Raw genomic sequence first — 18,384 nt, 5'->3', positions numbered from 1 at the left:
AAATCCCTCAGACTTCAAGAAGAATATAATAATTCCAATTCCAAAGAAAGCAGGTGTTGGCAGATGTGAAAATTACCGAACTATCAGTTTAATAAGCCATGGCTGCAAAACACTAACACGAATTCTTTACAGACGAATGAAAAAACTGGTAGAAGCCGACCTGATGGAAGACCAGTTTGGATTCCGTAGAAATATTGGAACACGTGGGGCTTTACTGACCCTACGATTTATCTTAGAAAATAGATTAAGGAAAGATTAAAGAAAGCTTTAGACAATATTGACTGGAATACTCTTTTCAAATTCTGAAGGTGGCAGGGGTAAAATACACCGGCCGTACGAACGGCTCTGGAGCAGCGCATGATGGCCCAGATCGAGCAGAACGCCCTCTATGAGGAAGAGGAAGGACTAGTTTATGGACCCGGAATAGCAGATTGAACGTACGTTGCGTAATATTGCATTTATATGTAGTCAAAACTTTAAACGCGTTTTTATCGAAATGACTTTCTTTTTATCGCGCGGTGTGGCGACTTCAAATCTACTGAACCGATTGGCACGATTCTTTATTTTCGACGAAGCTAACTAAATTGTCTAGGAGTTGTACCACTTTTATTCCGATCCATCAACTATAAATATTTTTACTTGGCCGACAAAGTCGAAATATCGATGAAAAAAAACTTTTTTTTTTTCAAATGGCCACCATTTCGTTTCCTATGGCCCAAATAACTTAGCGAAGTATATAAGATTCCTTAGGAGTTGTACCTCGCCTAACATCGACTCAATTTTGATTTCAGATGAGCCGGCTGACTTGTGACATACTGCACGTGGAGGTCTACATTGAAATGTTGTTTCGCTCCGACGGCACTTGCGCCTTTGCTCTTCGACATTTCCGGACTAAAAAATTATAGTTTGTAGAGGAAATATCAATAAACATTTTGACCAAATTTTACATTTATATCTGTAACACATCCCGAGAAATTCTCAAAGAAAGTGTTTTTTTCGGGCCAAAGATAGTAAATCTCCCCTTAAGCACGCCTGTGCAAAGCGTAATTACTGCACTATTGTCCTCGGGATCGCTACGGGAGAGACACATAAGGGGTTGTAGTATATCTTGACATTCATCACCTTAGTCTGTTCTTCAAACTTCCTGAGTAGATTTCCGCAGGATACTTTGCGTGAATTTTCAAGAAATTCTTTCAGAATCTCCGTGACACTCTCCCATGAGTCAAACAAACCTGCGACCATTAGTGCTGCCCTTCTCTGTATACATTCAACATCCTCCTTCAGTGCTATCTGGTATGGATACCACACAGTTGAGCAATATGCTAAGATGGGTCATGCGAGTGATTTGTAACAGTCTCGTTTTTTAGACTGATTTCGTTTCCCTAGTATAACACTAAGAAATCAAAGTCTGATTCCAACTGCTTCACTCGTACTGTGGTCGTATGGTACTTTGTTTTGTAAAGCGGACAGTTTAATATTTCTACACATTTAAACCAAGTTAGTTGTCTCTGCACCTCTTTGATGTGAAACTTCTGCGGCTACACAGGCATCAGTATAGCTGCGGACAGACCGACTGACCAACGTACAGACAGACAGACAGACAGACAGACAGACCGACCAACAGAGTCAGTCTGACAGACCGACCGATCGACCAACGACCAACCGAGCAACCAACAGACAGACAGTCAGTCAGTCAGACCAACCAACCGACCGACAGACGCACCGACCGACTGACCAACGGACAGACAGACAGACCGAACGACCAACCAACAGACAGACGCAGTCAGTCCGACCAACCAACCGACCGACAAACATACCGACCGACAGACTGACGGACCAACCGACCGGCCGACCGACCAATGTCGTGTCAGCCTAGATACGCCCGTTTGATTGCATTCAGCAGTTACAGAGCTGCGCTGTTGTATCGTAAGTTCAAATGTTCAAATGTGTGAGAAATCTTATGGGACTTAACTGCTAAGGTCATGAGTGTGTGTGAAAATTAATCAAGTTCTGTTTAAAGTTGGTCAGCATCAATCTGCTACTCTGAGCGTGCAAGTGGCATTTGTATCGTCTGACCTAATGGCAGAAGATAAACACGACACGATAAGACCACGAGACACATTGCTGACACTCGCCTACTTCGTTAGAGCGACTAGTCAAATAATCTGAGGGTGTGTGTACTGAAGGTCTTACAGTATGCACACCACACTACTTAACCTAAATTGTCCTAAGGACAAACACACACACCCACGCCTGAGGGAGGACTCGAACCTCCGCTAAGACCAGCCTCACAGTCCATGACTACAGCGTCAGAGACCGCTCGGCTAATCCCGCGTGGCGTATCGTAAGTACGATGAGATTGTGTTCTAGGAGAACCCGCTTGATTTTACACAGAAAGAACAAGGGCTTGCCTTGTTTGCTTTAGACGAAGCAAAGATAAAAAAAGCCGAGAGAGAGCTGTGGCCAAAGAAGTGCCTAATCCTCTGTTACATAGGGATCTAGGAGCCGATGATTTTCGTAATTGTCTAATACTGGATGAATAGTGCGTTTCGAAGCTGTTGAACATCATCAGACCATTCTTAACTAAAAACAATACGGTCCTGAAAGACGCTGTAAGCTGCAAGAAGAGACTGTTAGCTACAGTACGGTTTACAGCCCCTGGCAGAAAATAAGAGGGCCACCAATTTAGTGCTCTTCTCCACACAATTACTATCTAAAATGATCCCTGAAACCTGCAACGTGATTTGTAGTTTCCTGAGGAAACATATCACGATGAAGCAAAATAAATAGAACAAAGGACGTTCAAGTAAACTTCATTAATTTATTTGTGAATGAAGCAACAAAGATGGCTCTGTAATTTTCAGAAACTCATTTCAGCTTAGAAGAAGAAAGACAGAAAATCATGGTGGTGAGAATCATCTAATAAATAAGGCAACAGCAACATAGGAAACAAAGCATTTGGCAACTATCAAAAAAAGGGAAAAAAAAGGGTCAACACTTTGCTCTTTATAGGAGAAGATGTGATTTTTTTATTTTAAAAAAAACCGACAAGCAAGTGTATTTTGTACGTAAGTGTCAACTGACATCCTGTATTTCGGTTTTTAGGTTTTACTTCCAATATGTACTGCAAACGTAATTCAAGATATATTTTGTCTGTATTACGGTTTTTAGATTCCATTTCTGATAAGCAGCAGAAATAAAACCTAAAACCCGAAATGCAGATGGTCGACGGAGATTTATTCACAAAACATGTATCTTTTGCTGCCTTTAAGTGTGACATGAACCCATTATGGATTCATTAAAAAATGAAGCTTGTGCCTCATTTCTTGCAACTCTGTTGCTACACTCGTTGCACAAGTCCCATAAAGATATTCAATCTTTAAATATCTTTAAATTTCCCCGAAAGTCTGTCAATAAAATTTCGTCCGCCTGGCACTCTGTCATACATATTACACTGAAGCGCCAAAGAAACTGATGTAGGCACGTGTATTCAAATACAGGGACATGTAAACAGGCAGAATACGGCGCTGCGGTCGGCAACGCCTATATAAGACAAAAAGTATCTCCTGCAGTTACCTCATCGGTTACTGCTGCTACAATGGCAGGTTATCAAGATTTAAATGACTGAACGTGTTGTTATAGCCGGCGCTCGGGCGATACGGCACAGCATCTCCGAGATAGCGGTGAAGTTGGGGGTTTTCCACGAGTGTACCGTGAATATCAGGAATCTGGTAAAGCATCGAATCTCCCAAATCGCTGCGTCCGGAGATAGATCGTGCAAGAATGAGACCAACGACGACGGAAAGAGAATCGTTCAACGTGACAGAAGGGCAAACCTTTCGCAAAGTGCTGCAGATTTCAATGCTGGGCCACCAATAAGTGTCATGAGTGCGAATCATTCAACGAACAATCATCAATATAGCCTTTCGGAGCCGAAGGCCCACTAGTATACCCTTTAAGAATGCACGATGCAGAGCTGTACGCCTCGCCTGGGCCCGTCAACACCAACATTGGAATGTTGATGACTTGAAACAAAATGGTTCAAATGGCTCTGAGCACTATGAGAGCTGATCAGTCCCCTAAGAACGTAGAACTGCTTAAATCTAACTAACCTAAGGACATCACACACATCCATACCCGAGGGAGGAATCGAACCTGCGACCGCGGCGGTCGCGCGCTTCCAGACTGTAGCGCCTAGAACCACTCGGCCACTCCGGCCGGCGACTGGAAACATGTTGCCTGGGCAGACGAGTCTCATTTCAAATTCTGTCGAACGGATGGACTTGTACTGATATGGGGAGAACCTCAGGAATCCATGAACACTGTATGTCAGCAGGGGACTCCTCAAGCTGATGGAGGCTCTGTAATGGTGTGGGGCAGGTGCTGCTGGAGTGATGTGGGACACCTGCTACATCTAGATACGACTCTGACAGGTGACACGTACGGAAGCATCCTGTCTGAACACCTACATCCATTCGTGTCTATTGTCCATTCCTGCTCACTTGGGTAATTCTACCAGGACAATGCGACACCCAAAACGTCCATAATTGCTAGAGAGTGACACCAGGAACACTCTTCTGCGTTTATACACTTCCGCTGGCAACCAACCTTCCCAGAATGAGATTTTCACTCTGCAGCGGAGTGTGCGTTGATATGAAACTTGCTGGCAGATTAAAACTGTGTGCCGGACCGAGACTCGAACTCGGTACCTTCGCCTTTCCCGTGCAAGTGCTCTACCAACTGAGCTAACGAAGCTCGAGTCACGCCCCATTCTCACAGCTTCACGTCTGCCAGTATCTCGTCTCCCACCTTCCAAACTTTACAGAAGCTCTCCTGGGAACCCTGCAGAACTAGCACTCCTGAAAAAAAGGTAGGGCACATGCCCGTGAAAGGCAAAGGTCCCGAGTTGGAGTCTCGGTCCGGCACACAGTATTAATCTGCCAGGAAGTTTCATATCAGCGCACACTCCGCTGCAGAGTGAAAATCTCATTCTGCAAACATCCCCCAGGCTTTGGCTAAGGCATGCCTCCGCAATATCCTTTCTTTAGGAGTGGTACTTCTGCACGGTTCGCTGGAGAGCTTCTGTAAAGTTTGGAAAGTGGGAGACGAGATACTGGCAGAAGTGAAGCTGTGAGGACGGGACGTGAGTCGTGCTTCGGTAGCTCAGTTGGTAGAGCACTTGCCCGCGAAAGGCAAAGGTCCCGAGTTCGAGTCTCGGTCCGGCACACAGTTTTAATCTGCCAGGAAGTTTCAACCTTCCCAGACATGAACATTATTGAGGATATCTGGGATGCCTTGCAACATGCTGTCAGAAGAGATCTCCACCCCCTCATAGTTGCATGATTTATGGACAGACCTACAGGACTTAGGTTTCAGTTCCCTCCCACTACTTCAGACATTAGTTAAGTCCATATTATGTCTTGTTTTGCGGCAGTTCTGCGTACTCGGGGGGGGGGGGGGTCTCTACATGATATATTAGGCACGTGTGCCAGTTTCTTTGGCTCTTCAGTGTAGAATAGCATTTAATTCCGTACACAGTGACAAAAGAACAAGTCCTGTCAGGCATTTTCCAACACAGCGCTTCAAACAATTTGTCAGGTGGTGATTTGGCAGCGGAGGGGTGGGGGGTGGGGGAGGAAGGGTTGGCTGTCGCGACATACCGACAAGAAAAGTTGGTCGGTCGGTTGGCAAAAGCCTCTACAAAAATGGTTCATACGGCCCTGAGCACTCTGGGACTAAACTTCTGAGGTCATCAGTGCCCTAGACTTAGAACTACTTAAACCTAACTAACCTAAGGACGTCACCTACACATCCATGCTTGAGGCAGGATTCGAACCTGCGACAGTAGCAGTCACGCGGTTCCGGACTGAAGCGCCTAGAACCGCTCGGCCACACCGGCCGGCACAAGCCCCTACACACGTCGAATTTGTCTGGCGGTTCGTGTCTGTGTTAACGGGGTCTGGCTCAACTGCACAGACTGTACTCACCGCAGTCGAATGCGTAGCGGCCTTGAGAGACGTAAGCTGACTGCTGTCCCCTCTCTCACGCGCGACGTCTGACCTCTGATGGCGCCCTCTGGCTACTGATACAGCTGGGCAGCCACGCCGCCGCCGCCGTCCCACGTGATCGAGGCGCTGTGACGTAGCGCCGCGTGACGTCAGCTTGCTCCTTATCGCTCGTATTAAGATGTCCCCGGCCGCGTTTGTTTGTCGGTATGTCAGCGCTCATCTCACGAACTACTGAAGCGATTTTGATGCGATTTTCACTGATACTCATATCAACATAAGCTTTGCATCACCCCAATATGTCATCCTCGTTGGTTAAGGTCCGTATCTGTTCCGAGGGAGGAAGCGGGGGATAGAGGGGGTGAGGCCAAGTCGGGGTATTTGCCTCGAGCGGCAAATTCAGAGGGCGCCAGATTCATATTTTTGAAGAAAAAAACCTACTTTTACAAAGCGCCTAGCGTCCACTGCACGTTGGTCTATCCATTATTCGTTGTTGTTGTTGTTGTTGTGGTCTTCAGTCCAGAGACTGGCTTGATGCAGTTCGCCATGCTACTCTAACCTGTGCAAGCTTCTTCATCTCCCAGTACCTGCTGCAACCTACATCCTTCTGAATCTGCTTAGTGTATTCATCTCTTGGTCTCCCTCTACGATTTTTACCCTCCACACTACCCTCCAATGCTAAATTTGTGATCCCTCGATGCCTCAGAACATGTCCTACCAACTGATCCCTTCTTCTAGTCAAGTTGTGCCACAAGCTTCTCTTCTCCCCAATCCTATTCAATACCTCCTCATTAGTTACATGATCTACCCACCTAATCTTCAACATTCTTCTGTAGCATCACATTTCAAAATTTTCTATTCTCTTCTTGTCCAAACTATTTATCGTCCATGTTTCACTTCCATACATGGCTACGCTCCATACAAATACTTTCAGAAATGACTTCCTGACACTTAAATCTATACTCGATTTTAACAAATTTCTCTTCTTCAGAAACGCTTTCCTTGCCATTGCCAGTCTACATTTTATATCCTCTCTACTTCGACCATCATCAGTTATTTTGTTCCTCAAATAGCAAAACTCATTTACTACTTTAACCATCTCATTTCCTTATCTAATTCCCTCAACATCGCCTGACATAATTCGACTACATTCCATTGTCCTCGTTTTGCTTTTGTTCATGGTCATCTTATATCCTCCTTTCAAGACACTGCCAATTCCGTTCAACTGCTCTTCCAAGTCCTTTGCTGTCTCTGACAGAATTACAATGTCATCGGCTAACCTCAAAGTTTTTATTTCTTCTCCATGGATTTTAATACCTACTCAGAATTTTTCTTTTCTTTCCTTTACTGATGCTCAATATACAGATTGAATAACATCAGGGAGAGGCTACAATACTGTCTCACTCCCTTCTCAACCACTGTTTCCCTTTCATGCCCCTCAATTCTTATAACTGCCATCTAGTTTCTGTACAAACTGTAAATAGCCTTTTGCTCCCTGTATTTTACACCTGCCACCTTCAAAATTTGAAAGAGAGTATTCCGGTCAACATTGTCAAAAGCTTCTCTAAGTCTACAAATGCTAGAAACGTAGGATTGCCTTTCCTTAGTCTATCTTCTAAGATAAGTCGTAAGGTCAGTATTGCCTCACGTGTTCCAATCTGATCTTCCCTTATGTCGGCTTCTACCAGTTTTTCCATTCATCTGTAAAGAACTCGCGTTAGTACTTTGCAGCCATGACTTATTAAACTGTAATTTTCAGATTTGTCAACACCTGTTTTCTTTGGAATTGGAATTATTATATTCTTCAAGAAGTCTGAGGGTATTTCATCTGTCTCATACATCTTGCTCACCAGGTGGTAGAGTTTTGTCAGGACTGGCTCTCCCAAGGCCGTCAGTAGTTCTAATGGAATGTTGTCTACTCCCAGGGCCTTGTTTCGACTCAGGTCTTTCAGTGCTCTGTCAAACTCTTCACACAGTATCGTATCTCCCATTTCGTCTTCATCTACATCCTCTTCCATTTCGATAATATTGTCCTCTAGTACATCGCCCTTATATAGACCCTCTATATACTCCTTCCATCTCTCTGCTTTCCCTCTTTGCTTAGAACTGCGTTTCCATCTGAGCTGTTGATATTCATGCAAGCGGTCCTTTTTTCTCCAGAGGTCTCTCTCTGATTTTCCTGTAGGCAGTATCTATCTTACCCCTAGCGAGATAAGCCTCTACATCCTTATTATTGATATGATTTTGAAACGCATCCCTGTTGGTTTCTGAACATTTTTGAACACATTATAAGTTGACTTCTGACTAATCGTTAAGTTGCTTTTTGAATGCGTGCATAACGCACGTGATGTCTCTGCCAGGGGAATCCCCGTCGCATCAACAAACAAAAAAACTTTCTCGCAGACAAATGGGGACAGCACTATACGAGCTGAATCCAATAAAGTCGAACGGATGAATACTAATCGCTATTTGTTTATGTGGTTGATCGGGCGTAGGAGTGACTAGCGTTGTCATAATTACTAGCGAAACCCTAGATTCAGGCTACACGGGGGGAAATAAACGACTAACAGTAATAACAGGTAAGAAAGATTACGCATTTTCTTGGAAACGATGTTTTGACAGAAAATTTTTGCCAGATCGCCACACTACTAAAGACCAGACGTAGGGCCCCAGCTAATTGCCGCGTGCCGCCCGCAGTGGCCGATCGGTTCTAGGCGCTATAGTCTGGAGCCGCGCGACCGCTACGGTCGCAGCTTCGTATCCTGCGTCGCGCATGGATTTGTGTGATGTCCTTAGGTTAGTTAGGTTTAAGTAGTTCTAAGTTCTAGGGGACTGATGACCTCAGAAGTTAAGTCCCACAGTGCTCAGAGCTAGCCGTACGAGCAAGCAGTAACGCCTAACGGGGAATAAACGTTGGTTAACAGAACCGGTGTGCTGCCAGGGTTGGTGAACTTAACTGGAGCATAAGTTCTGATAATGCCAGCAATAGCTACAGACTTATTGATAGTTTCTTAGAACAAGGAAGAAGAAGAAACGAGGACATCACACAAAATATGTGGAACAACGTAGTGATCTGTAATTTATGTAAAAATTTCGTACTAACAGCACTTTTGGATCTCATGGTTGAGAATACGAAGTCTATGAATGAAATGTAAAACTATTTCCCAACATTGAACTTTTAGCATGTAATACGCCTCATACGCATTTGATATTGGTACTTCGTGAATTACACTGCCGGCCATTAAAATTGCTACACCACAAAGATGACGTGCTACAGACGCGAACTTTAACCTACAGGAAGAAGATGCTGTGATATGCAAATGATTAGCTTTTCAGAGCATTGACACAAGGTTGGCGCCGGTGGCGACACCTACAACGTCCTGACATGAGGAAAGTTTCCAACCAATTTGTCATACACAAACAGCAGTTGACCGGCGTTGCCTGGTGAAACGTTGCTGTGATGCCTCGTGTAAGGAGGAGAAATGCGTACCACCACGTTTCCGACTTTGATAAATGTCGGATTGTAGCCCATTGCCATTGCGGTTTATCGTATCGCGACATTATTGGTCGAGATCCAATGACTGTTGGCAGAACATGGAATCAGTGGGTACAGAAGGGTAATACGGAACGCCATGCCGGATCCCAACGGCCTCGTATCACTAGCAATCGAGGTGACAGGCATCTTATTCGGATGACTGTAACGGATCGTGCAGCCACGTCTCGATCCCTGAGTCAACAGATGGGGACGTTTGCAAGACAACAACCATCTGCACGAACAGTTCGACGACGTTTGCAGCAGCACGGACTGTCAGCTCGGAGACCGTGACTGCGGTTACCCTTGACGCTGCATCACAGACAGGAGCGCCTGCGATGGTGTACTCGACGACGAACCTCGGTGCACGAATGGCAGAACGTCATCTCTTCGGATGAATCCAGGTTCTGTTTACAGCGTCATGATGGTCGCATCCGTGTTTGGCGACATTGCGGTGAATGCACATTGGAAGTGTGTATTCCTCATCGCCATACTGGCGTATCACCCGGCACGGTGGTACGGAATGCCATTGTTTGCATTGACAGTACTTTGAACAGTGAACGTAACATCTCAGATGTGTTACGACCCGTGACTCTACCCTTCATTCGACCCCTGCGAAACCATAGATTTCAGCAGGATAATGCACGACCGCATGTTGCAGGTCCTGTACGGGCCTTTCTGGATACAGCAAATGTTAGACTGCCTTCCTGGCCATCACATTCTCCAGATCTCTCACCAATTGAAAACGACCGGTCAACGGTGGCCGAGCAACTGGCTCGTCACAATACGCCAGTCACTACTCCTGATGAACTGTGGTATCGTGTTGAAGCTGCATGGGCAGCTGTACCTGTACACGCCATCCGAGCTCTGTTTGACTCAATGCCCAGGCGTATCGAGGCCGTTATTACGGCCAGAGGTGGTTGTTCTGGGTACTGATTTCTCAGGATCTAGGCACCCAAGTTGTGTGAAAATGTAATCACATGTCAGTTCTAGTATAATATATTTGTCCAATGAATACCCGTTTATCATCTGCATTTCTTCTTGGTGTAGCAATTTTAATGGCCATTAGTGTATATTAAGTCGTGTTGTTTATGTAAATGAGGTAGATAGAAACGACCATTTGTGACAAAACAGTCTCTGTTGTTCGGCGTGTGCTACAACTGCTGAAATATTAGTAAGGCCTATTTCGTTTTATCTAGCAGACAGTGACAAAATAGTATAATCAAATCGAGAATCCACACCAGTCTTGGGGAATATTCGTATTAACAGCTTTTTCACTATTAGACAATGATATTTCGATTTTTCGTGTATAACAACGTTTGACAAACTTTGATGAGGTAACAGAGTCTTTCGCAGAAGGGAAACTACGTCGTGTAAAGCTGTAGCAAGATTGGAGAGAAAAATATTGGGACATAAGGACTGAAGAAATGTGTACTCTCTTGTTCGGGTCACATGGCTCTGAGCACTATGGGACTAAACTTCTGAGGTCATCAGTTCGCTAGAATTTACAACTACTTAAATCTAACTAACCTAACGACATCACACACATCCATGCCTGAGGCAGGATTCGAATCTGAATGAAACGCGTAGAACCGCTCGGCCACTACGGCCTGCGGTCTTGCTTGTCTCTTGTCTTTACTGGTTTTATGTTACCTGTATTTAATTTTATGTCAACAAAAGAGGAGGCTATCAGCTAATAGGCAATAAAGACTGACAAAATTTTCTGTAAAGTTCTTACTCTCCCAGTCGCAAATAATCCCACCAAGTTGAATTTTTTTTTTTAAGGGTTGTATGATGTCAAACCGGCCGACTGCGAGTAGGAGAGGCAGCACAGGACGTTTTAATTTCCGCCGTCCGCCATATTTTGGTAGCTTCCATTACAAATACACACCACTGAATGCCACAGAGAGAAATACAGTGACGTGCGACAGAAGAATGCTGTGTGAAGAGGCGTGCCACTGCACTTTGGCACACTTACGACCGATTAACATGTCTCACAAATCCTCGAACATATATGTTTTATACATCAAACTCTTCAGAAAGAAATGAACATATTTTTGAAAAACTATTCTTTTTTTTACAAAAAAAATGAGCAAACGAGTGACCGCGACGAACTCATTCCATAAATTGAACATGGTTTAATGGCTATATCGATAGGGAATGAAGAGCTTTTAGATTTCGGTATGGGTCTATGCAGTGAAAAAAAAAAAACGCTTTAGCAGTTTAGACATAGAAGAAGCCCTTAGGCCACGACCTGAGCAAATATCAAAAACATGGCCGTGGTAGCGAGAACGTGATCAGACTCTGCATCCAGATGTGTCCAAGCGCAACTTGAAGGTTGGGAATACCTTGAAAAGGGTCCTGCCTGTTTGTAGGAAACGAAGACAAGCGTGCAAGTGTTTTGCTTGCTGAGTGTTTTCGCAATGCACGGATCTCTCGTAAGTCTGATTTGGCTCCAGGCTCCGACTGTGGATTATCCAGAAGCCGGAAAAAGCTAAAACCTCTAAGAGGGTGGGCAAGGAAGCAGCTCTGGTCACAAAATGTCGTACTTAAAACGGCGCAGATTATAAAATGCGCTACATAGAAGTTCGATAGTACGAAACCTTTTAGACTGAAACAGACTAAGAGAAGAGCAGAACTGGAACGAACTGTTGAGTCACGTGACCGAAGCAATACTCCTTTCCTCACGGAAAACCTCTTTGCGAAGTCAAAAATGGCTCTGAGCACTATGGGACTTAACATCTGAGGTCATCAGTCCTCTAGAACTTAGAACTACTTAAACCTAACTAACCTAAGGGCATCACACACATCCATGCCCGAGGCAGGATTCGAACCTGCCACCGACACGGACGCACGGTTCCAGACTGAAGCGCCTAGAACCGCTCGGCCACATTCGCCGGCTTCGAGAGGTGATGCTGACTTATTCTCGATCATCAAAATAGTTTTCAGGACTTCTTACAGTTTTGGCCAAGTTTCATCGAGCTATGACAGAGCCTCTAAGAAAAGTTGATTCGTTATAACAACGGAGGAAAACTCATGCTTCATTATCTGTCACACAGTGGTCAGAAAGAAACGTCACTGAAATAGCTGGAAACTGACCGCCAAACTCTTTCAAACAGAGATAAAACGTAATAATTACATTTCTGCTCTAGTGGATGCGACTTCCGATGGAGTGCAAGCATAGCAAAATGTTTTTGCACTGCCCTACCTTGCCCTCGGTAGCGGCAATACAGAATTAAAGAGCGTTTTCTCGTCTTAATTGCTTGACCGGAAGTCAAAAGGTAAGGAGACTTGCGTTGACCTGAGACTGTTTGTTGTTGTTGTTGTGGTTTTCAGTCCTGAGACTGGTTTCATGGTTGGTTCAAATGGCTCTGAGCACTATGCGACTTAACATCCGTGGTCATCAGTCGCCTAGAACGTAGAACTAATTAAACCTAACCTAAGGACATCACACACATCCATGCTCGAGGCAGGATTCGAACCTGCGACCGCAGCAGTCGCGCGGTTCCGGACCTGGTTTCATGCAGCTCTCCATGCCCCTCTATCCTGTGCAAGCTTCTTCATCTCCCAGTACCTACTGCAACCTACATCCTTCTGAATCTGCTTAGTGTATTCATCTCTTGGTCTCCCTCTACGATTTTTGCCCTCCACGCTGCCCTCCAATGTTAAATTTGTGATACCTTGATGCCTCAGAACATGTCCTACCAAACGTGCCCTTTTTTTTGTCAAGTTGTGCCAAAAACTCCTCCTCTCCCCAATTCCATTCAGTACTTCATCATTAGATATGTGATCTACCCATCTTGTCTTCAGAATTCTTCTGTAGCACCACATTTCGAAAGCTTCTATTCTCTTCTTGTCCAAACTATTTATCGTCCATGTTTCACTTTCATACATGGCTACACTCCATACAAATACTTCCAAAAACGATTTCCTGACACTTAAATCTATACTCGATGTTAACAAATTTCTCTTCTTCAGAAACGCTTTCCTTGCCATTGCCAGTCTACATTTTATGTACTCTCTACTTCGACCATCATCAGTTATTTTGCTCCCCAAATAGCAAAACTCGTTTACTACTTTAAGTCTCTCATTTCCTAATCTAATTCCCTCAGCATCACCCGACTTAATTCGACTACATTCCATTATCCTCGTTTTGCCTTTGTTGATGTTCATCTTATACCCTCCTTTCAACACCCTGTCCATTCCGTTCAACTGCTCTTTCAAGTCCTTTGCTGTCTCTGACAGAATTACAATAGCATCGGCGAACCTCAAAGTTTCTATTTCTTCTCCGTGGACTTTAATTCCTACTCCGAATTTTTCTTATGTTTCCTTTACTGCCTGCTCAATATACAAATTGAATAACATCAGGGAGAGCCTACGACCCTGTCTGACTTCCTTCCCCACCACTGCTTCCCTTGCTTGCCCCTCGAATTTATAACTGCCATCTGGTTTTCCGTACAAGTTGTAAAAAGCCTTTCGCTCCCTGTATTTTACCCCTGCCACCTTTAGAATTTGAAAGAGAGTATTCCAGTCAACATAAAGCTAGAAACGTACGTTTGCCTTTCCTTAATCTTTCTTCTAAGATAAGTCTTAAGGTCAGTATTGCCTCACGTGTTCCAATGGGACTGTTTACAGCAGTGTTAAGATAGCGGCACCTGGTGATCCGGGCAGCAGTGCTCCGGCAGAGCGCACTGCCGTCGCTGCTGGACTCCCATACTCGCTGTGAGACGGTCGACACCTCACCAATCCGCACACCACAACAACACAGTGCTGCCCTGCCCAAGGAGATCCTGGGCCTAACCTCAATGAGGAACCGCCTCAGGAGACATTGGCAGCATACCAGGCGCCAACACTTCAAACAGCGCATGAGCAGGCTCCAGGGAACAATCCGGGACAAAATACATCTACATCCACATACATACTCCGCAGGCCACCTGACGGTGTGTGATGGAGGGTACCTTGACTACCTCTATTGGTTCTCCCTTCTATTCCAGTCTCGTATTGTTCGTGGAAAGAAGGATTGTCGGTACGCCTCTGTGTGGGCTCTAATCTCTCTTATTTTACCCTCACGGACTCTTCGCGAGATATACCTAGGAGGGAGCAATATACTGCTTGACTCCACGGTGAAGGTATGTTCTCGACACTTCAACGAAAGTCCGTACCGAGCTACTGAGCGTTTCTCCTGCAGAGTCTTCCACCGGGAAGCGTCCTGGGACCTCTGCTGTTCCTGATCTATATAAATGACCTGGGTGACAATCCGAGCAGTTCTCTTAGGCTGTTCGCAGATGATGCTGTAATTTAGTGTCTAGTAAGGTCATCCGAAGACCAGTATCAGTTGCAAAGCGATTTAGAAAAGATTGCTGTATGGTGTGGCAGGTGGCAGTTGACGCTAAATAACGAAAAGTGTGAGGTGATCCACATGAGTTCCAAAAGAAATCCGTTGGAATTCGATTGCTCGATAAATAGTACAATTCTCAACGCTGTCAATTCAACTAAGTACCTGGGTGTTAAAATTACTAACAACTTCAGTTGGAAAGACCACATAGACAATATTGTGGGGAAGGCGAGTCAAAGGTTGCGTTTCATTGGCAGGACACTTAGAAGATGCAACAAGTCCACTAAAGAGACAGCTTACACTACACTCGTTCGTCCTCTGTTAGAATATTGCTGCGCGGTGTGGGATCCTTACCAGGTGGGATTGACGGAGGACATCGAAAAGGCTGCAAAAAAGGGCAGCTCGTTTTGTACTATCACGTAACAGGGGAGAGAGTGTGGCAGATATGACACGCGAGTTGGGATAGAAGTCATTAAAGCAAAGACGTTTTTCATCGTGGCGAGATCAATTTACGAAATTTCAGTCACCAACTTTCTCTTCTGAATGCGAAAATATTTTGTTGAGCCCAACCTACATAGGTAGGAATGATCATCAAAATAAAATAAGAGAAATCATAGCTCGAACAGAAAGATTTAGGTGTTCGTTTTTCCCGCGCGCTGTTCGGGAGTGGAATGGTAGAGAGATGGTATGATTGTTGTTCGATGAACCCTCTGCCAAGCACTTAAATGTGAATTGCAGAGTAATCATGTAGATGTAGATGTAGATGGAGTTTATCTATCATCTCCGTAACGCTTTTGCGATTACTAAATGATCCTGTAACGAAGCGCGCTGCTCTCCGTTGGATCTTCTCTCTCTCTTCTATCACGCCTATCTGGTACGGATCCCACACTGCTGAGCAGTATTCAAGCAGTGGGCGAACAAGCGTACTGTATCCTACTTCCTTTGTTTTCGGATAGCATTTCCTTAGGATTCTTCCTATAAATCTCAGTCTGGCATCTGCTTTACCGACGATCAACTTTATATGATCATTCCATTGTAAATCACTCCTAATGCCTACTCCCAGATAATTTATGGAATTAACTGCTTCCAGTTGCTGACCTCCTATATTGTAGCTAAATTATATGGGCTCTTCCTTTCTGTGTATTTAGAGCACATTACACTTGTGTACACTGAGATTCAGTTACCATTCCCTGCACCATGCTTCAATTCGTTGCAGATCCTCCTGCATTTCAGTGCAATTTTCCATTGTTACAACCTCTCGATACACCACAGCATCATCTGCAAAAAGCCTCAGTGAACTTCCGATGTTAACCACAAGGTCATTTTTTGTTTATTATGAATAGCAACGGTCCTACGACACTCCCCTGCGGCATATCTGAAATCACTCATACTTCGGAACACTTCTCTCCATTGAGAATGACATGCTGCGTTCTGTTATCTAGGAACTCTTCAATCCAATCACACAATTGGTCCGAGACTCCATACACTCTTACTTTGTCCATTAAACGACTGTGGGGAACTGTATCGAACGCCTTGCGGAAGTCAAGAAACACGGCACTACCTGTGAACCCGTGTCTATGGCCCTCTGAGTCTCGTGGACGAATAGCGCGAGCTGGGTTTCACACTATCGTCTTTTTCGAAACCCATGCTGATTCCTACAGAGTAGATTTCTAGTCTCCAGGAAAGTCACAATACGTGTTCCAAAATTCTACATCTGATCGACGTCAGAGATATAGGTCTATAGTTCTGCACATCTGTTCGACGTCCCTCCTTGAAAACGGGGGTGACCTGTGCCCTTTTCCAGTCCTCTGGAACGCTGCGCTCTTCTAGAGACCTACAGTACACCGCTGCAAGAAGGGGGCAACTTCCTTCGCATACACTGTGTAAAATCGAACTGTTATCTCATCAGGTCCAGCGGCCTTTCCTCTTCTATCCCTCTATCTATTTCGATATCTACCATTTTGTCCTCTGTGCGACAATCTAGAGAAGGAACTACAGTGCAGTCTCCCTCTGTGAAACAGCTTTCGAAAAAGACATTTAGTATTTCAGCCTTTAGTCTGGCATCTTCTGCCCCAGTACCATTTTGGTTACAGATTGTCTGGACATTTTGTTTTGATCCACCTGCCGCTTTGACATAAGACCAAAATTTCTTAGGATTTTCTGCCAAGTCAGTACATAGAACATTACTTTCGAATTACAGACTTTTAAAACACAACACTGGAACTAGAAACTCGAAGGGATGGACACAACTCAGCCTGGCATGTGGCAGCTGGACCGACACTTCACCAGGGAGAAACTGTACACACCTACGCTACAAGTGCCCACAGCGTCATTCACACCGGACCTGGACGCCTCAGACCCGGCGCTCACACTTGCTACGGACCAGGAGGTCACACGCATCCTGGCCCAACCAGCGCACAACATCATCCGACTATCTAGTACAGCTGATGTCAAGTGGGCCATCAGGCATACCTCCTCTGGGACGGCCTCTGCTCACCGTATCCTCCAGGAGTTCACGGGTAAAGCAGTAGACTTCCTGACACACATCACGCATTCCATCCTCAAACACCAACACTTCGCCACCTTTTGGGAGACGGCCAAGGTCCTGGTGTTCAGGAAGCCGGGGAAGGACCACTGCCTCCCAAAAATTACCGAGCCATCAGTCTGCTGAGCGCGCTCAGCAAGATCGTTGGAAAGGTAACACTAAAACGACTCACCAGGCACTGCATCACAATGACACACTGAGACCGGAGCAATTCGGTTTCAGGAATCACCACTCGACAACACAACAACTCCTGCGCGTCGTTGACTACATAAGACACGGATACAACACAAACGAAGCACGTCTTCCTGAACATCGGAAAGGCCTTCGATCGTCTGTGACACAACGGCCTCATACACTCGTATCTCAAGAACAGGAGTTTCAATACCGAAGTGCAGGGCAAACAAACGACAGGACACGGTATCCAGGCAGGAGTGTCCCAAGGAAGCATCCTAGGGCCCTTACCGTTTAACCTCTTCATTAACGGCCTCCCAGCTACACACAACACGACGGTGGCAATCTGCGCAGACGACACTGCCATCCTAGCGCAAGATTGGAAGCCGTCTAACATCAACTCACGACTACAGACCGCACTCAGAACGGCAGAGCCTTAGCTGGTGATATGGCGTCTTAGAGCAAACGTCGACAAGTGCGAAGCTGTTCTGTTCACTAGAAGACCGAAACTACTGCGCAAACATCAGCACTGCAACCCAGTAACACTACATGCACGCCCAATACGTTTCCGCGAGAAGGTCAAATACCTCGGTGTCTGGCTGGACCGGAAATTACTCTGGGGGGACCACATCCAACACGTGACCAACAAAGCTAACGCGAGGCTCAAACAACTCTACCCTATGCTTAACAGGCGTAGCACACTGAATAGGAGGATGTCCAGGTCCATGTACACCACACTTGTCAGACCTCTGATGACGTACTCAGCCCTTGTCTGGGGATACGCTGCGCCCACACA

At 45.3% G+C, this 18,384-nt stretch overlaps 1 protein-coding gene across 4 annotated transcripts in view; it reads right to left on the bottom strand.

The window, feature by feature from the left end:
• Positions 1 to 6,023, bottom strand: part of LOC126295222 (uncharacterized) — a 150,353-nt gene extending 144,330 nt beyond the window's left edge. Inside the window, exon 1 of one of the 4 annotated variants that reach the window (XM_049987564.1) lies at positions 5,805 to 6,023. The gene's annotated coding sequence lies outside the window, so the exon portion shown is untranslated. The remainder of the gene's footprint in view (positions 1 to 5,804) is intronic. The other 3 variants (XM_049987568.1, XM_049987565.1, XM_049987567.1) reach the window with 3 other exon arrangements.
• Positions 6,024 to 18,384: the final 12,361 nt, after the last annotated feature.

Source organism: Schistocerca gregaria, chromosome 11 (genome assembly GCF_023897955.1).
Source record: "Schistocerca gregaria isolate iqSchGreg1 chromosome 11, iqSchGreg1.2, whole genome shotgun sequence".
NCBI lineage: Eukaryota > Metazoa > Arthropoda > Insecta > Orthoptera > Acrididae > Schistocerca > Schistocerca gregaria.
The sequence above is the reverse complement of the archived record's forward strand: the minus strand, read 5'-3'. Positions and strand labels throughout refer to the sequence as shown.